The following is an 18990-nucleotide window of genomic DNA, read 5'->3' as shown; positions in this document are numbered from 1 at the left end:
TCTGAATTGAACGTTGAAAATGAGCTTTTCAGAGCCAGCAGAGGTCAAAATAAGCAGTAATGCAAACTCAGTCAGAGACATAGATTTTCACTTGCAACTTGCTTTAACATGTTTAACAGTGCATGAAATGTTATCTTAAACAAAAAGAATAATGCATTTTAGTGGCTGGAACTGGTTTTATCACATTCTGAATTGAACGTTGAAAATGAGCTTTTCAGAGCCAGCAGAGGTCAAAATAAGCAGTAATGCAAACTCAGTCAGAGACATAGATTTTCACTTGCAACTTGCTTTAACATGTTTAACAGTGCATGAAATGTTGTCTAAAACAAAAACATAATGCTTTTTAGTGGCTGGAACTGGTTTTATCACATTCTGAATTGAACGTTGAAAATGAGCTTTTCAGAGCCAGCAGAGGTCAAAATAAGCAGTAATGCAAACTCAGTCATAGACATAGATTTTCACTTGCAACTTGCTTTAACATGTTTAACAGTGCATGAAATGTTGTCTAAAACAAAAAGAAAATGCTTTTTAGTGGCTGGAACTGGTTTTATCACATTCTGAATTGAACGTTGAAAATGAGCTTTTCAGAGCCAGCAGAGGTCAAAATAAGCAGTAATGCAAACTCAGTCAGAGACAAAGATTTTCACTTGCAACTTGCTTTAACATGTTTAACAGTGCATGAAATGTTGTCTAAAACAAAAAGAAAATGCTTTTTAGTGGCTGGAACTGGTTTTATCACATTCTGAATTGAACGTTGAAAATGAGCTTTTCAGAGCCAGCAGAGGTCAAAATAAGCAGTAATGCAAACTCAGTCAGAGACAAAGATTTTCACTTGCAACTTGCTTTAACATATTTAACAGTGCATGAAATGTTGTCTAAAACAAAAAGAATGATGCATTTTAGTAGCTGGATCTGGTTTTATCACATTCTGTGATGGACGTTGAAAATGAGCTTTTCAGAGCCAGCAGAGGTCAAAATAAGCAGTAATGCAAACTCAGTCAGAGACATAGATTTTCACTTGCAACTTTCTTAAACATATTTAACAGTGCATGAAATGTTGTCTAAAACAAAAAGAAAATGCTTTTTAGTGGCTGGAACTGGTTTTATCACATTCTGAATTGAACGTTGAAAATGAGCTTTTCAGAGCCAGCAGAGGTCAAAATAAGCAGTAATGCAAACTCAGTCAGAGACAAAGATTTTCACTTGCAACTTGCTTTAACATGTTTAACAGTGCATGAAATGTTGTCTAAAACAAAAAGAAAATGCTTTTTAGTGGCTGGAACTGGTTTTATCATATTCTGAATTGAACGTTGAAAATGAGCTTTTCAGAGCCAGCAGAGGTCAAAATAAGCAGTAATGCAAACTCAGTCAGAGACATAGATTTTCACTTGCAACTTGCTTTAACATGTTTAACAGTGCATGAAATGTTATCTTAAACAAAAAGAATAATGCATTTTAGTGGCTGGAACTGGTTTTATCACATTCTGAATTGAACGTTGAAAATTAGCTTTTCAGAGCCAGCAGAGGTCAAAATAAGCAGTAATGCAAACTCAGTCAGAGACATAGATTTTCACTTGCAACTTGCTTTAACATGTTTAACAGTGCATGAAATGTTGTCTAAAACAAAAACATAATGCTTTTTAGTGGCTGGAACTGGTTTTATCACATTCTGAATTGAACGTTGAAAATGAGCTTTTCAGAGCCAGCAGAGGTCAAAATAAGCAGTAATGCAAACTCAGTCATAGACATAGATTTTCACTTGCAACTTGCTTTAACATGTTTAACAGTGCATGAAATGTTGTCTAAAACAAAAAGAAAATGCTTTTTAGTGGCTGGAACTGGTTTTATCATATTCTGAATTGAACGTTGAAAATGAGCTTTTCAGAGCCAGCAGAGGTCAAAATAAGCAGTAATGCAAACTCAGTCAGAGACATAGATTTTCACTTGCAACTTGCTTTAACATGTTTAACAGTGCATGAAATGTTATCTTAAACAAAAAGAATAATGCATTTTAGTGGCTGGAACTGGTTTTATCACATTCTGAATTGAACGTTGAAAATTAGCTTTTCAGAGCCAGCAGAGGTCAAAATAAGCAGTAATGCAAACTCAGTCAGAGACATAGATTTTCACTTGCAACTTGCTTTAACATGCTTAACAGTGCATGAAATGTTGTCTAAAACAAAAACATAATGCTTTTTAGTGGCTGGAACTGGTTTTATCACATTCTGAATTGAACGTTGAAAATGAGCTTTTCAGAGCCAGCAGAGGTCAAAATAAGCAGTAATGCAAACTCAGTCATAGACATAGATTTTCACTTGCAACTTGCTTTAACATGTTTAACAGTGCATGAAATGTTGTCTAAAACAAAAAGAAAATGCTTTTTAGTGGCTGGAACTGGTTTTATCACATTCTGAATTGAACGTTGAAAATGAGCTTTTCAGAGCCAGCAGAGGTCAAAATAAGCAGTAATGCAAACTCAGTCAGAGACAAAGATTTTCACTTGCAACTTGCTTTAACATGTTTAACAGTGCATGAAATGTTGTCTAAAACAAAAAGAAAATGCTTTTTAGTGGCTGGAACTGGTTTTATCATATTCTGAATTGAACGTTGAAAATGAGCTTTTCAGAGCCAGCAGAGGTCAAAATAAGCAGTAATGCAAACTCAGTCAGAGACATAGATTTTCACTTGCAACTTGCTTTAACATGTTTAACAGTGCATGAAATGTTATCTTAAACAAAAAGAATAATGCATTTTAGTGGCTGGAACTGGTTTTATCACATTCTGAATTGAACGTTGAAAATGAGCTTTTCAGAGCCAGCAGAGGTCAAAATAAGCAGTAATGCAAACTCAGTCAGAGACATAGATTTTCACTTGCAACTTGCTTTAACATGTTTAACAGTGCATGAAATGTTGTCTAAAACAAAAACATAATGCTTTTTAGTGGCTGGAACTGGTTTTATCACATTCTGAATTGAACGTTGAAAATGAGCTTTTCAGAGCCAGCAGAGGTCAAAATAAGCAGTAATGCAAACTCAGTCATAGACATAGATTTTCACTTGCAACTTGCTTTAACATGTTTAACAGTGCATGAAATGTTGTCTAAAACAAAAAGAAAATGCTTTTTAGTGGCTGGAACTGGTTTTATCACATTCTGAATTGAACGTTGAAAATGAGCTTTTCAGAGCCAGCAGAGGTCAAAATAAGCAGTAATGCAAACTCAGTCAGAGACAAAGATTTTCACTTGCAACTTGCTTTAACATATTTAACAGTGCATGAAATGTTGTCTAAAACAAAAAGATAATGCTTTTTAGTGGCTGGAACTGGTTTTATCACATTCTGAATTGAACGTTGAAAATGAGCTTTTCAGAGCCAGCAGAGGTCAAAATAAGCAGTAATGCAAACTCAGTCAGAGACATAGATTTTCACTTGCAACTTGCTTTAACATGTTTAACAGTGCATGAAATGTTATCTTAAACAAAAAGAATAATGCATTTTAGTGGCTGGAACTGGTTTTATCACATTCTGAATTGAACGTTGAAAATGAGCTTTTCAGAGCCAGCAGAGGTCAAAATAAGCAGTAATGCAAACTCAGTCAGAGACATAGATTTTCACTTGCAACTTGCTTTAACATGTTTAACAGTGCATGAAATGTTGTCTAAAACAAAAACATAATGCTTTTTAGTGGCTGGAACTGGTTTTATCACATTCTGAATTGAACGTTGAAAATGAGCTTTTCAGAGCCAGCAGAGGTCAAAATAAGCAGTAATGCAAACTCAGTCATAGACATAGATTTTCACTTGCAACTTGCTTTAACATGTTTAACAGTGCATGAAATGTTGTCTAAAACAAAAAGAAAATGCTTTTTAGTGGCTGGAACTGGTTTTATCACATTCTGAATTGAACGTTGAAAATGAGCTTTTCAGAGCCAGCAGAGGTCAAAATAAGCAGTAATGCAAACTCAGTCAGAGACAAAGATTTTCACTTGCAACTTGCTTTAACATGTTTAACAGTGCATGAAATGTTGTCTAAAACAAAAAGAAAATGCTTTTTAGTGGCTGGAACTGGTTTTATCACATTCTGAATTGAACGTTGAAAATGAGCTTTTCAGAGCCAGCAGAGGTCAAAATAAGCAGTAATGCAAACTCAGTCAGAGACAAAGATTTTCACTTGCAACTTGCTTTAACATATTTAACAGTGCATGAAATGTTGTCTAAAACAAAAAGAATGATGCATTTTAGTAGCTGGATCTGGTTTTATCACATTCTGTGATGGACGTTGAAAATGAGCTTTTCAGAGCCAGCAGAGGTCAAAATAAGCAGTAATGCAAACTCAGTCAGAGACATAGATTTTCACTTGCAACTTTCTTAAACATATTTAACAGTGCATGAAATGTTGTCTAAAACAAAAAGAAAATGCTTTTTAGTGGCTGGAACTGGTTTTATCACATTCTGAATTGAACGTTGAAAATGAGCTTTTCAGAGCCAGCAGAGGTCAAAATAAGCAGTAATGCAAACTCAGTCAGAGACAAAGATTTTCACTTGCAACTTGCTTTAACATGTTTAACAGTGCATGAAATGTTGTCTAAAACAAAAAGAAAATGCTTTTTAGTGGCTGGAACTGGTTTTATCATATTCTGAATTGAACGTTGAAAATGAGCTTTTCAGAGCCAGCAGAGGTCAAAATAAGCAGTAATGCAAACTCAGTCAGAGACATAGATTTTCACTTGCAACTTTCTTAAACATATTTAACAGTGCATGAAATGTTGTCTAAAACAAAAAGAAAATGCTTTTTAGTGGCTGGAACTGGTTTTATCACATTCTGAATTGAACGTTGAAAATGAGCTTTTCAGAGCCAGCAGAGGTCAAAATAAGCAGTAATGCAAACTCAGTCAGAGACAAAGATTTTCACTTGCAACTTGCTTTAACATGTTTAACAGTGCATGAAATGTTGTCTAAAACAAAAAGAAAATGCTTTTTAGTGGCTGGAACTGGTTTTATCATATTCTGAATTGAACGTTGAAAATGAGCTTTTCAGAGCCAGCAGAGGTCAAAATAAGCAGTAATGCAAACTCAGTCAGAGACATAGATTTTCACTTGCAACTTGCTTTAACATGTTTAACAGTGCATGAAATGTTATCTTAAACAAAAAGAATAATGCATTTTAGTGGCTGGAACTGGTTTTATCACATTCTGAATTGAACGTTGAAAATGAGCTTTTCAGAGCCAGCAGAGGTCAAAATAAGCAGTAATGCAAACTCAGTCAGAGACATAGATTTTCACTTGCAACTTGCTTTAACATGTTTAACAGTGCATGAAATGTTGTCTAAAACAAAAACATAATGCTTTTTAGTGGCTGGAACTGGTTTTATCACATTCTGAATTGAACGTTGAAAATGAGCTTTTCAGAGCCAGCAGAGGTCAAAATAAGCAGTAATGCAAACTCAGTCATAGACATAGATTTTCACTTGCAACTTGCTTTAACATGTTTAACAGTGCATGAAATGTTGTCTAAAACAAAAAGAAAATGCTTTTTAGTGGCTGGAACTGGTTTTATCACATTCTGAATTGAACGTTGAAAATGAGCTTTTCAGAGCCAGCAGAGGTCAAAATAAGCAGTAATGCAAACTCAGTCAGAGACAAAGATTTTCACTTGCAACTTGCTTTAACATATTTAACAGTGCATGAAATGTTGTCTAAAACAAAAAGAAAATGCTTTTTAGTGGCTGGAACTGGTTTTATCACATTCTGAATTGAACGTTGAAAATGAGCTTTTCAGAGCCAGCAGAGGTCAAAATAAGCAGTAATGCAAACTCAGTCATAGACATAGATTTTCACTTGCAACTTTCTTAAACATATTTAACAGTGCATGAAATGTTGTCTAAAACAAAAAGATAATGCTTTTTAGTGGCTGGAACTGGTTTTATCACATTCTGAATTGAACGTTGAAAATGAGCTTTTCAGAGCCAGCAGAGGTCAAAATAAGCAGTAATGCAAACTCAGTCAGAGACATAGATTTTCACTTGCAACTTGCTTTAACATGTTTAACAGTGCATGAAATGTTGTCTAAAACAAAAAGAAAATGCTTTTTAGTGGCTGGAACTGGTTTTATCACATTCTGAATTGAACGTTGAAAATGAGCTTTTCAGAGCCAGCAGAGGTCAAAATAAGCAGTAATGCAAACTCAGTCATAGACATAGATTTTCACTTGCAACTTGCTTTAACATGTTTAACAGTGCATGAAATGTTGTCTAAAACAAAAAGAAAATGCTTTTTAGTGGCTGGAACTGGTTTTATCACATTCTGAATTGAACGTTGAAAATGAGCTTTTCAGAGCCAGCAGAGGTCAAAATAAGCAGTAATGCAAACTCAGTCAGAGACAAAGATTTTCACTTGCAACTTGCTTTAACATGTTTAACAGTGCATGAAATGTTGTCTAAAACAAAAAGAAAATGCTTTTTAGTGGCTGGAACTGGTTTTATCATATTCTGAATTGAACGTTGAAAATGAGCTTTTCAGAGCCAGCAGAGGTCAAAATAAGCAGTAATGCAAACTCAGTCAGAGACATAGATTTTCACTTGCAACTTGCTTTAACATGTTTAACAGTGCATAAAATGTTATCTTAAACAAAAAGAATAATGCATTTTAGTGGCTGGAACTGGTTTTATCACATTCTGAATTGAACGTTGAAAATGAGCTTTTCAGAGCCAGCAGAGGTCAAAATAAGCAGTAATGCAAACTCAGTCAGAGACATAGATTTTCACTTGCAACTTGCTTTAACATGTTTAACAGTGCATGAAATGTTGTCTAAAACAAAAACATAATGCTTTTTAGTGGCTGGAACTGGTTTTATCACATTCTGAATTGAACGTTGAAAATGAGCTTTTCAGAGCCAGCAGAGGTCAAAATAAGCAGTAATGCAAACTCAGTCATAGACATAGATTTTCACTTGCAACTTGCTTTAACATGTTTAACAGTGCATGAAATGTTGTCTAAAACAAAAAGAAAATGCTTTTTAGTGGCTGGAACTGGTTTTATCACATTCTGAATTGAACGTTGAAAATGAGCTTTTCAGAGCCAGCAGAGGTCAAAATAAGCAGTAATGCAAACTCAGTCAGAGACAAAGATTTTCACTTGCAACTTGCTTTAACATATTTAACAGTGCATGAAATGTTGTCTAAAACAAAAAGAAAATGCTTTTTAGTGGCTGGAACTGGTTTTATCACATTCTGAATTGAACGTTGAAAATGAGCTTTTCAGAGCCAGCAGAGGTCAAAATAAGCAGTAATGCAAACTCAGTCATAGACATAGATTTTCACTTGCAACTTGCTTTAACATGTTTAACAGTGCATGAAATGTTATCTAAAACAAAAAGAATAATGCATTTTAGTGGCTGGATCTGGTTTTATCACTTTCTGAATTCAACGTTGAAAATGAGCTGTTCTCAGCCAGCAGAGGTCAAAATAAGCAGTAATGCAAACTCAGTCATAGACATAGATTTTCACTTGCAACTTGCTGTAACATATTTAACAGTGCATGAAATGTTGTCTAAAACAAAAACATAATGCTTTTTAGTGGCTGGAACTGGTTTTATCACATTCTGAATTGAACGTTGAAAATGAGCTTTTCAGAGCCAGCAGAGGTCAAAATAAGCAGTAATGCAAACTCAGTCATAGACATAGATTTTCACTTGCAACTTGCTTTAACATGTTTAACAGTGCATGAAATGTTGTCTAAAACAAAAAGAAAATGCTTTTTAGTGGCTGGAACTGGTTTTATCACATTCTGAATTGAACATTGAAAATGAGCTTTTCAGAGCCAGCAGAGGTCAAAATAAGCAGTAATGCAAACTCAGTCAGAGACAAAGATTTTCACTTGCAACTTGCTTTAACATATTTAACAGTGCATGAAATGTTGTCTAAAACAAAAAGAAAATGCTTTTTAGTGGCTGGAACTGGTTTTATCACATTCTGAATTGAACGTTGAAAATGAGCTTTTCAGAGCCAGCAGAGGTCAAAATAAGCAGTAATGCAAACTCAGTCATAGACATAGATTTTCACTTGCAACTTTCTTAAACATATTTAACAGTGCATGAAATGTAGTCTAAAACAAAAAGATAATGCTTTTTAGTGGCTGGAACTGGTTTTATCACATTCTGTGATGGACGTTGAAAATGAGCTTTTCAGAGCCAGCAGAGGTCAAAATAAGCAGTAATGCAAACTCAGTCAGAGACATAGATTTTCACTTGCAACTTTCTTAAACATATTTAACAGTGCATGAAATGTTGTCTAAAACAAAAAGAAAATGCTTTTTAGTGGCTGGAACTGGTTTTATCACATTCTGAATTGAACGTTGAAAATGAGCTTTTCAGAGCCAGCAGAGGTCAAAATAAGCAGTAATGCAAACTCAGTCAGAGACAAAGATTTTCACTTGCAACTTGCTTTAACATGTTTAACAGTGCATGAAATGTTGTCTAAAACAAAAAGAAAATGCTTTTTAGTGGCTGGAACTGGTTTTATCATATTCTGAATTGAACGTTGAAAATGAGCTTTTCAGAGCCAGCAGAGGTCAAAATAAGCAGTAATGCAAACTCAGTCAGAGACATAGATTTTCACTTGCAACTTGCTTTAACATGTTTAACAGTGCATGAAATGTTATCTTAAACAAAAAGAATAATGCATTTTAGTGGCTGGAACTGGTTTTATCACATTCTGAATTGAACGTTGAAAATGAGCTTTTCAGAGCCAGCAGAGGTCAAAATAAGCAGTAATGCAAACTCAGTCAGAGACATAGATTTTCACTTGCAACTTGCTTTAACATGTTTAACAGTGCATGAAATGTTGTCTAAAACAAAAACATAATGCTTTTTAGTGGCTGGAACTGGTTTTATCACATTCTGAATTGAACGTTGAAAATGAGCTTTTCAGAGCCAGCAGAGGTCAAAATAAGCAGTAATGCAAACTCAGTCATAGACATAGATTTTCACTTGCAACTTGCTTTAACATGTTTAACAGTGCATGAAATGTTGTCTAAAACAAAAAGAAAATGCTTTTTAGTGGCTGGAACTGGTTTTATCACATTCTGAATTGAACGTTGAAAATGAGCTTTTCAGAGCCAGCAGAGGTCAAAATAAGCAGTAATGCAAACTCAGTCAGAGACAAAGATTTTCACTTGCAACTTGCTTTAACATATTTAACAGTGCATGAAATGTTGTCTAAAACAAAAAGAAAATGCTTTTTAGTGGCTGGAACTGGTTTTATCACATTCTGAATTGAACGTTGAAAATGAGCTTTTCAGAGCCAGCAGAGGTCAAAATAAGCAGTAATGCAAACTCAGTCATAGACATAGATTTTCACTTGCAACTTTCTTAAACATATTTAACAGTGCATGAAATGTTGTCTAAAACAAAAAGATAATGCTTTTTAGTGGCTGGAACTGGTTTTATCACATTCTGAATTGAACGTTGAAAATGAGCTTTTCAGAGCCAGCAGAGGTCAAAATAAGCAGTAATGCAAACTCAGTCAGAGACAAAGATTTTCACTTGCAACTTGCTTTAACATATTTAACAGTGCATGAAATGTTGTCTAAAACAAAAAGAATGATGCATTTTAGTAGCTGGATCTGGTTTTATCACATTCTGTGATGGACGTTGAAAATGAGCTTTTCAGAGCCAGCAGAGGTCAAAATAAGCAGTAATGCAAACTCAGTCAGAGACATAGATTTTCACTTGCAACTTTCTTAAACATATTTAACAGTGCATGAAATGTTGTCTAAAACAAAAAGAAAATGCTTTTTAGTGGCTGGAACTGGTTTTATCACATTCTGAATTGAACGTTGAAAATGAGCTTTTCAGAGCCAGCAGAGGTCAAAATAAGCAGTAATGCAAACTCAGTCAGAGACAAAGATTTTCACTTGCAACTTGCTTTAACATGTTTAACAGTGCATGAAATGTTGTCTAAAACAAAAAGAAAATGCTTTTTAGTGGCTGGAACTGGTTTTATCATATTCTGAATTGAACGTTGAAAATGAGCTTTTCAGAGCCAGCAGAGGTCAAAATAAGCAGTAATGCAAACTCAGTCAGAGACATAGATTTTCACTTGCAACTTGCTTTAACATGTTTAACAGTGCATGAAATGTTATCTTAAACAAAAAGAATAATGCATTTTAGTGGCTGGAACTGGTTTTATCACATTCTGAATTGAACGTTGAAAATGAGCTTTTCAGAGCCAGCAGAGGTCAAAATAAGCAGTAATGCAAACTCAGTCAGAGACATAGATTTTCACTTGCAACTTGCTTTAACATGTTTAACAGTGCATGAAATGTTGTCTAAAACAAAAACATAATGCTTTTTAGTGGCTGGAACTGGTTTTATCACATTCTGAATTGAACGTTGAAAATGAGCTTTTCAGAGCCAGCAGAGGTCAAAATAAGCAGTAATGCAAACTCAGTCATAGACATAGATTTTCACTTGCAACTTGCTTTAACATGTTTAACAGTGCATGAAATGTTGTCTAAAACAAAAAGAAAATGCTTTTTAGTGGCTGGAACTGGTTTTATCACATTCTGAATTGAACGTTGAAAATGAGCTTTTCAGAGCCAGCAGAGGTCAAAATAAGCAGTAATGCAAACTCAGTCAGAGACAAAGATTTTTACTTGCAACTTGCTTTAACATATTTAACAGTGCATGAAATGTTGTCTAAAACAAAAAGAAAATGCTTTTTAGTGGCTGGAACTGGTTTTATCACATTCTGAATTGAACGTTGAAAATGAGCTTTTCAGAGCCAGCAGAGGTCAAAATAAGCAGTAATGCAAACTCAGTCAGAGACAAAGATTTTCACTTGCAACTTGCTTTAACATGTTTAACAGTGCATGAAATGTTGTCTAAAACAAAAAGAAAATGCTTTTTAGTGGCTGGAACTGGTTTTATCATATTCTGAATTGAACGTTGAAAATGAGCTTTTCAGAGCCAGCAGAGGTCAAAATAAGCAGTAATGCAAACTCAGTCAGAGACATAGATTTTCACTTGCAACTTGCTTTAACATGTTTAACAGTGCATGAAATGTTGTCTAAAACAAAAACATAATGCTTTTTAGTGGCTGGAACTGGTTTTATCACATTCTGAATTGAACGTTGAAAATGAGCTTTTCAGAGCCAGCAGAGGTCAAAATAAGCAGTAATGCAAACTCAGTCATAGACATAGATTTTCACTTGCAACTTGCTTTAACATGTTTAACAGTGCATGAAATGTTGTCTAAAACAAAAAGAAAATGCTTTTTAGTGGCTGGAACTGGTTTTATCACATTCTGAATTGAACGTTGAAAATAAGCTTTTCAGAGCCAGCAGAGGTCAAAATAAGCAGTAATGCAAACTCAGTCATAGACATAGATTTTCACTTGTAACTTGCTTTATCATGTTTAACAGTGCATGAAATGTTATCTAAAACAAAAAGAATAATGCATTTTAGTGGCTGGATCTGGTTTTATCACTTTCTGAATTCAACGTTGAAAATGAGCTTTTCAGAGCCAGCAGAGGTCAAAATAAGCAGTAATGCAAACTCAGTCATAGACATAGATTTTCACTTGCAACTTGCTTTAACATGTTTAACAGTGCATGAAATGTTGTCTAAAACAAAAAGATAATGCTTTTTAGTGGCTGGAACTGGTTTTATCACATTCTGAATTGAACGTTGAAAATGAGCTTTTCAGAGCCAGCAGAGGTCAAAATAAGCAGTAATGCAAACTCAGTCATAGACATAGATTTTCACTTGCAACTTGCTTTAACATGTTTAACAGTGCATGAAATGTTGTCTAAAACAAAAACATAATGCTTTTTAGTGGCTGGAACTGGTTTTATCACATTCTGAATTGAACGTTGAAAATGAGCTTTTCAGAGCCAGCAGAGGTCAAAATAAGCAGTAATGCAAACTCAGTCAGAGACAAAGATTTTCACTTGCAACTTGCTTTAACATATTTAACAGTGCATGAAATGTTGTCTAAAACAAAAAGAATGATGCATTTTAGTAGCTGGATCTGGTTTTATCACATTCTGTGATGGACGTTGAAAATGAGCTTTTCAGAGCCAGCAGAGGTCAAAATAAGCAGTAATGCAAACTCAGTCAGAGACATAGATTTTCACTTGCAACTTTCTTAAACATATTTAACAGTGCATGAAATGTTGTCTAAAACAAAAAGAAAATGCTTTTTAGTGGCTGGAACTGGTTTTATCACATTCTGAATTGAACGTTGAAAATGAGCTTTTCAGAGCCAGCAGAGGTCAAAATAAGCAGTAATGCAAACTCAGTCAGAGACAAAGATTTTCACTTGCAACTTGCTTTAACATGTTTAACAGTGCATGAAATGTTGTCTAAAACAAAAAGAAAATGCTTTTTAGTGGCTGGAACTGGTTTTATCATATTCTGAATTGAACGTTGAAAATGAGCTTTTCAGAGCCAGCAGAGGTCAAAATAAGCAGTAATGCAAACTCAGTCAGAGACATAGATTTTCACTTGCAACTTGCTTTAACATGTTTAACAGTGCATGAAATGTTATCTTAAACAAAAAGAATAATGCATTTTAGTGGCTGGAACTGGTTTTATCACATTCTGAATTGAACGTTGAAAATGAGCTTTTCAGAGCCAGCAGAGGTCAAAATAAGCAGTAATGCAAACTCAGTCAGAGACATAGATTTTCACTTGCAACTTGCTTTAACATGTTTAACAGTGCATGAAATGTTGTCTAAAACAAAAACATAATGCTTTTTAGTGGCTGGAACTGGTTTTATCACATTCTGAATTGAACGTTGAAAATGAGCTTTTCAGAGCCAGCAGAGGTCAAAATAAGCAGTAATGCAAACTCAGTCATAGACATAGATTTTCACTTGCAACTTGCTTTAACATGTTTAACAGTGCATGAAATGTTGTCTAAAACAAAAAGAAAATGCTTTTTAGTGGCTGGAACTGGTTTTATCACATTCTGAATTGAACGTTGAAAATGAGCTTTTCAGAGCCAGCAGAGGTCAAAATAAGCAGTAATGCAAACTCAGTCAGAGACAAAGATTTTTACTTGCAACTTGCTTTAACATATTTAACAGTGCATGAAATGTTGTCTAAAACAAAAAGAAAATGCTTTTTAGTGGCTGGAACTGGTTTTATCACATTCTGAATTGAACGTTGAAAATGAGCTTTTCAGAGCCAGCAGAGGTCAAAATAAGCAGTAATGCAAACTCAGTCAGAGACAAAGATTTTCACTTGCAACTTGCTTTAACATGTTTAACAGTGCATGAAATGTTGTCTAAAACAAAAAGAAAATGCTTTTTAGTGGCTGGAACTGGTTTTATCATATTCTGAATTGAACGTTGAAAATGAGCTTTTCAGAGCCAGCAGAGGTCAAAATAAGCAGTAATGCAAACTCAGTCAGAGACATAGATTTTCACTTGCAACTTGCTTTAACATGTTTAACAGTGCATGAAATGTTGTCTAAAACAAAAACATAATGCTTTTTAGTGGCTGGAACTGGTTTTATCACATTCTGAATTGAACGTTGAAAATGAGCTTTTCAGAGCCAGCAGAGGTCAAAATAAGCAGTAATGCAAACTCAGTCATAGACATAGATTTTCACTTGCAACTTGCTTTAACATGTTTAACAGTGCATGAAATGTTGTCTAAAACAAAAAGAAAATGCTTTTTAGTGGCTGGAACTGGTTTTATCACATTCTGAATTGAACGTTGAAAATAAGCTTTTCAGAGCCAGCAGAGGTCAAAATAAGCAGTAATGCAAACTCAGTCATAGACATAGATTTTCACTTGTAACTTGCTTTATCATGTTTAACAGTGCATGAAATGTTATCTAAAACAAAAAGAATAATGCATTTTAGTGGCTGGATCTGGTTTTATCACTTTCTGAATTCAACGTTGAAAATGAGCTTTTCAGAGCCAGCAGAGGTCAAAATAAGCAGTAATGCAAACTCAGTCATAGACATAGATTTTCACTTGCAACTTGCTTTAACATGTTTAACAGTGCATGAAATGTTGTCTAAAACAAAAAGATAATGCTTTTTAGTGGCTGGAACTGGTTTTATCACATTCTGAATTGAACGTTGAAAATGAGCTTTTCAGAGCCAGCAGAGGTCAAAATAAGCAGTAATGCAAACTCAGTCATAGACATAGATTTTCACTTGCAACTTGCTTTAACATGTTTAACAGTGCATGAAATGTTGTCTAAAACAAAAACATAATGCTTTTTAGTGGCTGGAACTGGTTTTATCACATTCTGAATTGAACGTTGAAAATGAGCTTTTCAGAGCCAGCAGAGGTCAAAATAAGCAGTAATGCAAACTCAGTCAGAGACAAAGATTTTCACTTGCAACTTGCTTTAACATATTTAACAGTGCATGAAATGTTGTCTAAAACAAAAAGAATGATGCATTTTAGTAGCTGGATCTGGTTTTATCACATTCTGTGATGGACGTTGAAAATGAGCTTTTCAGAGCCAGCAGAGGTCAAAATAAGCAGTAATGCAAACTCAGTCAGAGACATAGATTTTCACTTGCAACTTTCTTAAACATATTTAACAGTGCATGAAATGTTGTCTAAAACAAAAAGAAAATGCTTTTTAGTGGCTGGAACTGGTTTTATCACATTCTGAATTGAACGTTGAAAATGAGCTTTTCAGAGCCAGCAGAGGTCAAAATAAGCAGTAATGCAAACTCAGTCAGAGACAAAGATTTTCACTTGCAACTTGCTTTAACATGTTTAACAGTGCATGAAATGTTGTCTAAAACAAAAAGAAAATGCTTTTTAGTGGCTGGAACTGGTTTTATCATATTCTGAATTGAACGTTGAAAATGAGCTTTTCAGAGCCAGCAGAGGTCAAAATAAGCAGTAATGCAAACTCAGTCAGAGACATAGATTTTCACTTGCAACTTGCTTTAACATGTTTAACAGTGCATGAAATGTTATCTTAAACAAAAAGAATAATGCATTTTAGTGGCTGGAACTGGTTTTATCACATTCTGAATTGAACGTTGAAAATGAGCTTTTCAGAGCCAGCAGAGGTCAAAATAAGCAGTAATGCAAACTCAGTCAGAGACATAGATTTTCACTTGCAACTTGCTTTAACATGTTTAACAGTGCATGAAATGTTGTCTAAAACAAAAACATAATGCTTTTTAGTGGCTGGAACTGGTTTTATCACATTCTGAATTGAACGTTGAAAATGAGCTTTTCAGAGCCAGCAGAGGTCAAAATAAGCAGTAATGCAAACTCAGTCATAGACATAGATTTTCACTTGCAACTTGCTTTAACATGTTTAACAGTGCATGAAATGTTGTCTAAAACAAAAAGAAAATGCTTTTTGGTGGCTGGAACTGGTTTTATCACATTCTGAATTGAACGTTGAAAATGAGCTTTTCAGAGCCAGCAGAGGTCAAAATAAGCAGTAATGCAAACTCAGTCAGAGACAAAGATTTTCACTTGCAACTTGCTTTAACATATTTAACAGTGCATGAAATGTTGTCTAAAACAAAAAGAAAATGCTTTTTAGTGGCTGGAACTGGTTTTATCACATTCTGAATTGAACGTTGAAAATGAGCTTTTCAGAGCCAGCAGAGGTCAAAATAAGCAGTAATGCAAACTCAGTCAGAGACAAAGATTTTCACTTGCAACTTGCTTTAACATATTTAACAGTGCATGAAATGTTGTCTAAAACAAAAAGAAAATGCTTTTTAGTGGCTGGAACTGGTTTTATCACATTCTGAATTGAACGTTGAAAATGAGCTTTTCAGAGCCAGCAGAGGTCAAAATAAGCAGTAATGCAAACTCAGTCATAGACATAGATTTTCACTTGCAACTTTCTTAAACATATTTAACAGTGCATGAAATGTTGTCTAAAACAAAAAGATAATGCTTTTTAGTGGCTGGAACTGGTTTTATCACATTCTGAATTGAACGTTGAAAATGAGCTTTTCAGAGCCAGCAGAGGTCAAAATAAGCAGTAATGCAAACTCAGTCATAGACATAGATTTTCACTTGCAACTTGCTTTAACATGTTTAACAGTGCATGAAATGTTGTCTAAAACAAAAAGAAAATGCTTTTTAGTGGCTGGAACTGGTTTTATCACATTCTGAATTGAACGTTGAAAATGAGCTTTTCAGAGCCAGCAGAGGTCAAAATAAGCAGTAATGCAAACTCAGTCAGAGACAAAGATTTTTACTTGCAACTTGCTTTAACATATTTAACAGTGCATGAAATGTTGTCTAAAACAAAAAGAAAATGCTTTTTAGTGGCTGGAACTGGTTTTATCACATTCTGAATTGAACGTTGAAAATGAGCTTTTCAGAGCCAGCAGAGGTCAAAATAAGCAGTAATGCAAACTCAGTCAGAGACAAAGATTTTCACTTGCAACTTGCTTTAACATGTTTAACAGTGCATGAAATGTTGTCTAAAACAAAAAGAAAATGCTTTTTAGTGGCTGGAACTGGTTTTATCATATTCTGAATTGAACGTTGAAAATGAGCTTTTCAGAGCCAGCAGAGGTCAAAATAAGCAGTAATGCAAACTCAGTCAGAGACAAAGATTTTCACTTGCAACTTGCTTTAACATGTTTAACAGTGCATGAAATGTTGTCTAAAACAAAAAGAAAATGCTTTTTAGTGGCTGGATCTGGTTTTATCACTTTCTGTATTCAACGTTGAAAATGAGCTGTTCTCAGCCAGCAGAGGTCAAAATAAACAGTAATGCAAACTCAGTCAGAGACATAGATTTTCACTTGCAACTTGCTTTAACATGTTTAACAGTGCATGAATTGTTGTCTAAAACAAAAAGAATGATGCATTTTAGTGGCTGGATCTGGTTTTATCACATTCTGAATTGAACGTTGAAAATGAGCTTTTCAGAGCCAGCAGAGGTCAAAATAAGCAGTAATGCAAACTCAGTCATAGACATAGATTTTCACTTGCAACTTGCTTTAACATGTTTAACAGTGCATGAAATGTTGTCTAAAACAAAAAGAATGATGCATTTTAGTAGCTGGATCTGGTTTTATCACATTCTGTGATGGACGTTGAAAATGAGCTTTTCAGAGCCAGCAGAGGTCAAAATAAGCAGTAATGCAAACTCAGTCAGAGACATAGATTTTCACTTGCAACTTTCTTAAACATATTTAACAGTGCATGAAATGTTGTCTAAAACAAAAAGAAAATGCTTTTTAGTGGCTGGAACTGGTTTTATCACATTCTGAATTGAACGTTGAAAATGAGCTTTTCAGAGCCAGCAGAGGTCAAAATAAGCAGTAATGCAAACTCAGTCAGAGACAAAGATTTTCACTTGCAACTTGCTTTAACATGTTTAACAGTGCATGAAATGTTGTCTAAAACAAAAAGAAAATGCTTTTTAGTGGCTGGAACTGGTTTTATCATATTCTGAATTGAACGTTGAAAATGAGCTTTTCAGAGCCAGCAGAGGTCAAAATAAGCAGTAATGCAAACTCAGTCAGAGACAAAGATTTTCACTTGCAACTTGCTTTAACATGTTTAACAGTGCATGAAATGTTGTCTAAAACAAAAAGAAAATGCTTTTTAGTGGCTGGATCTGGTTTTATCACATTCTGAATTGAACGTTGAAAATGAGCTTTTCAGAGCCAGCAGAGGTCAAAATAAGCAGTAATGCAAACACAGTCATAGACATAGATTTTCACTTGCAACTTGCTTTAACATATTTAACAGTGCATGAAATGTTATCTAAAACAAAAAGAATAATGCATTTTAGTGGCTGGATCTGGTTTTATCACTTTCTGAATTCAACGTTGAAAATGAGCTGTTCTCAGCCAGCAGAGGTCAAAATAAGCAGTAATGCAAACTCAGTCATAGACATAGATTTTCACTTGCAACTTGCTTTAACATATTTAACAGTGCATGAAATGTTGTCTAAAACAAAAAGAAAATGCTTTTTAGTGGCTGGAACTGGTTTTATCACATTCTGAATTGAACATTGAAAATGAGCTTTTCAGAGCCAGCAGAGGTCAAAATAAGCAGTAATGCAAACTCAGTCATAGACATAGATTTTCACTTGCAACTTGCTTTAACATGTTTAACAGTGCATGAAATGTTATCTAAAACAAAAACATAATGCTTTTTAGTGGCTGGAACTGGTTTAATCATATTCTGAATTGAACGTTGAAAATGAGCTTTTCAGAGCCAGCAGAGGTCAAAATAAGCAGTAATGCAAACTCAGTCATAGACATAGATTTTCACTTGCAACTTGCTTTAACATGTTTAACAGTGCATGAAATGTTGTCTAAAACAAAAAGAAAATGCTTTTTAGTGGCTGGAACTGGTTTTATCACATTCTGAATTGAACGTTGAAAATGAGCTTTTCAGAGCCAGCAGAGGTCAAAATAAGCAGTAATGCAATCTCAGTCAGAGACAAAGATTTTCACTTGCAACTTGCTTTAACATATTTAACAGTGCATGAAATGTTGTCTAAAACAAAAAGAAAATGCTTTTTAGTGGCTGGAACTGGTTTTATCACATTCTGAATTGAACGTTGAAAATGAGCTTTTCAGAGCCAGCAGAGGTCAAAATAAGCAGTAATGCAAACTCAGTCATAGACATAGATTTTCACTTGCAACTTTCTTAAACATATTTAACAGTGCATGAAATGTTGTCTAAAACAAAAAGATAATGCTTTTTAGTGGCTGGAACTGGTTTTATCACATTCTGAATTGAACGTTGAAAATGAGCTTTTCAGAGCCAGCAGAGGTCAAAATAAGCAGTAATGCAAACTCAGTCATAGACATAGATTTTCACTTGCAACTTGCTTTAACATGTTTAACAGTGCATGAAATGTTGTCTAAAACAAAAAGAAAATGCTTTTTAGTGGCTGGAACTGGTTTTATCACATTCTGAATTGAACGTTGAAAATGAGCTTTTCAGAGCCAGCAGAGGTCAAAATAAGCAGTAATGCAAACTCAGTCAGAGACAAAGATTTTCACTTGCAAC

The sequence above is a fragment of the Danio rerio genome, chromosome 16 (genome assembly GCF_052040795.2).
Source record: "Danio rerio strain M-AB ecotype USA chromosome 16, GRCz13ab, whole genome shotgun sequence".
In the NCBI taxonomy this organism is placed as follows: domain Eukaryota; kingdom Metazoa; phylum Chordata; class Actinopteri; order Cypriniformes; family Danionidae; genus Danio; species Danio rerio.
Note: the sequence above shows the minus strand (reverse complement) of the source record.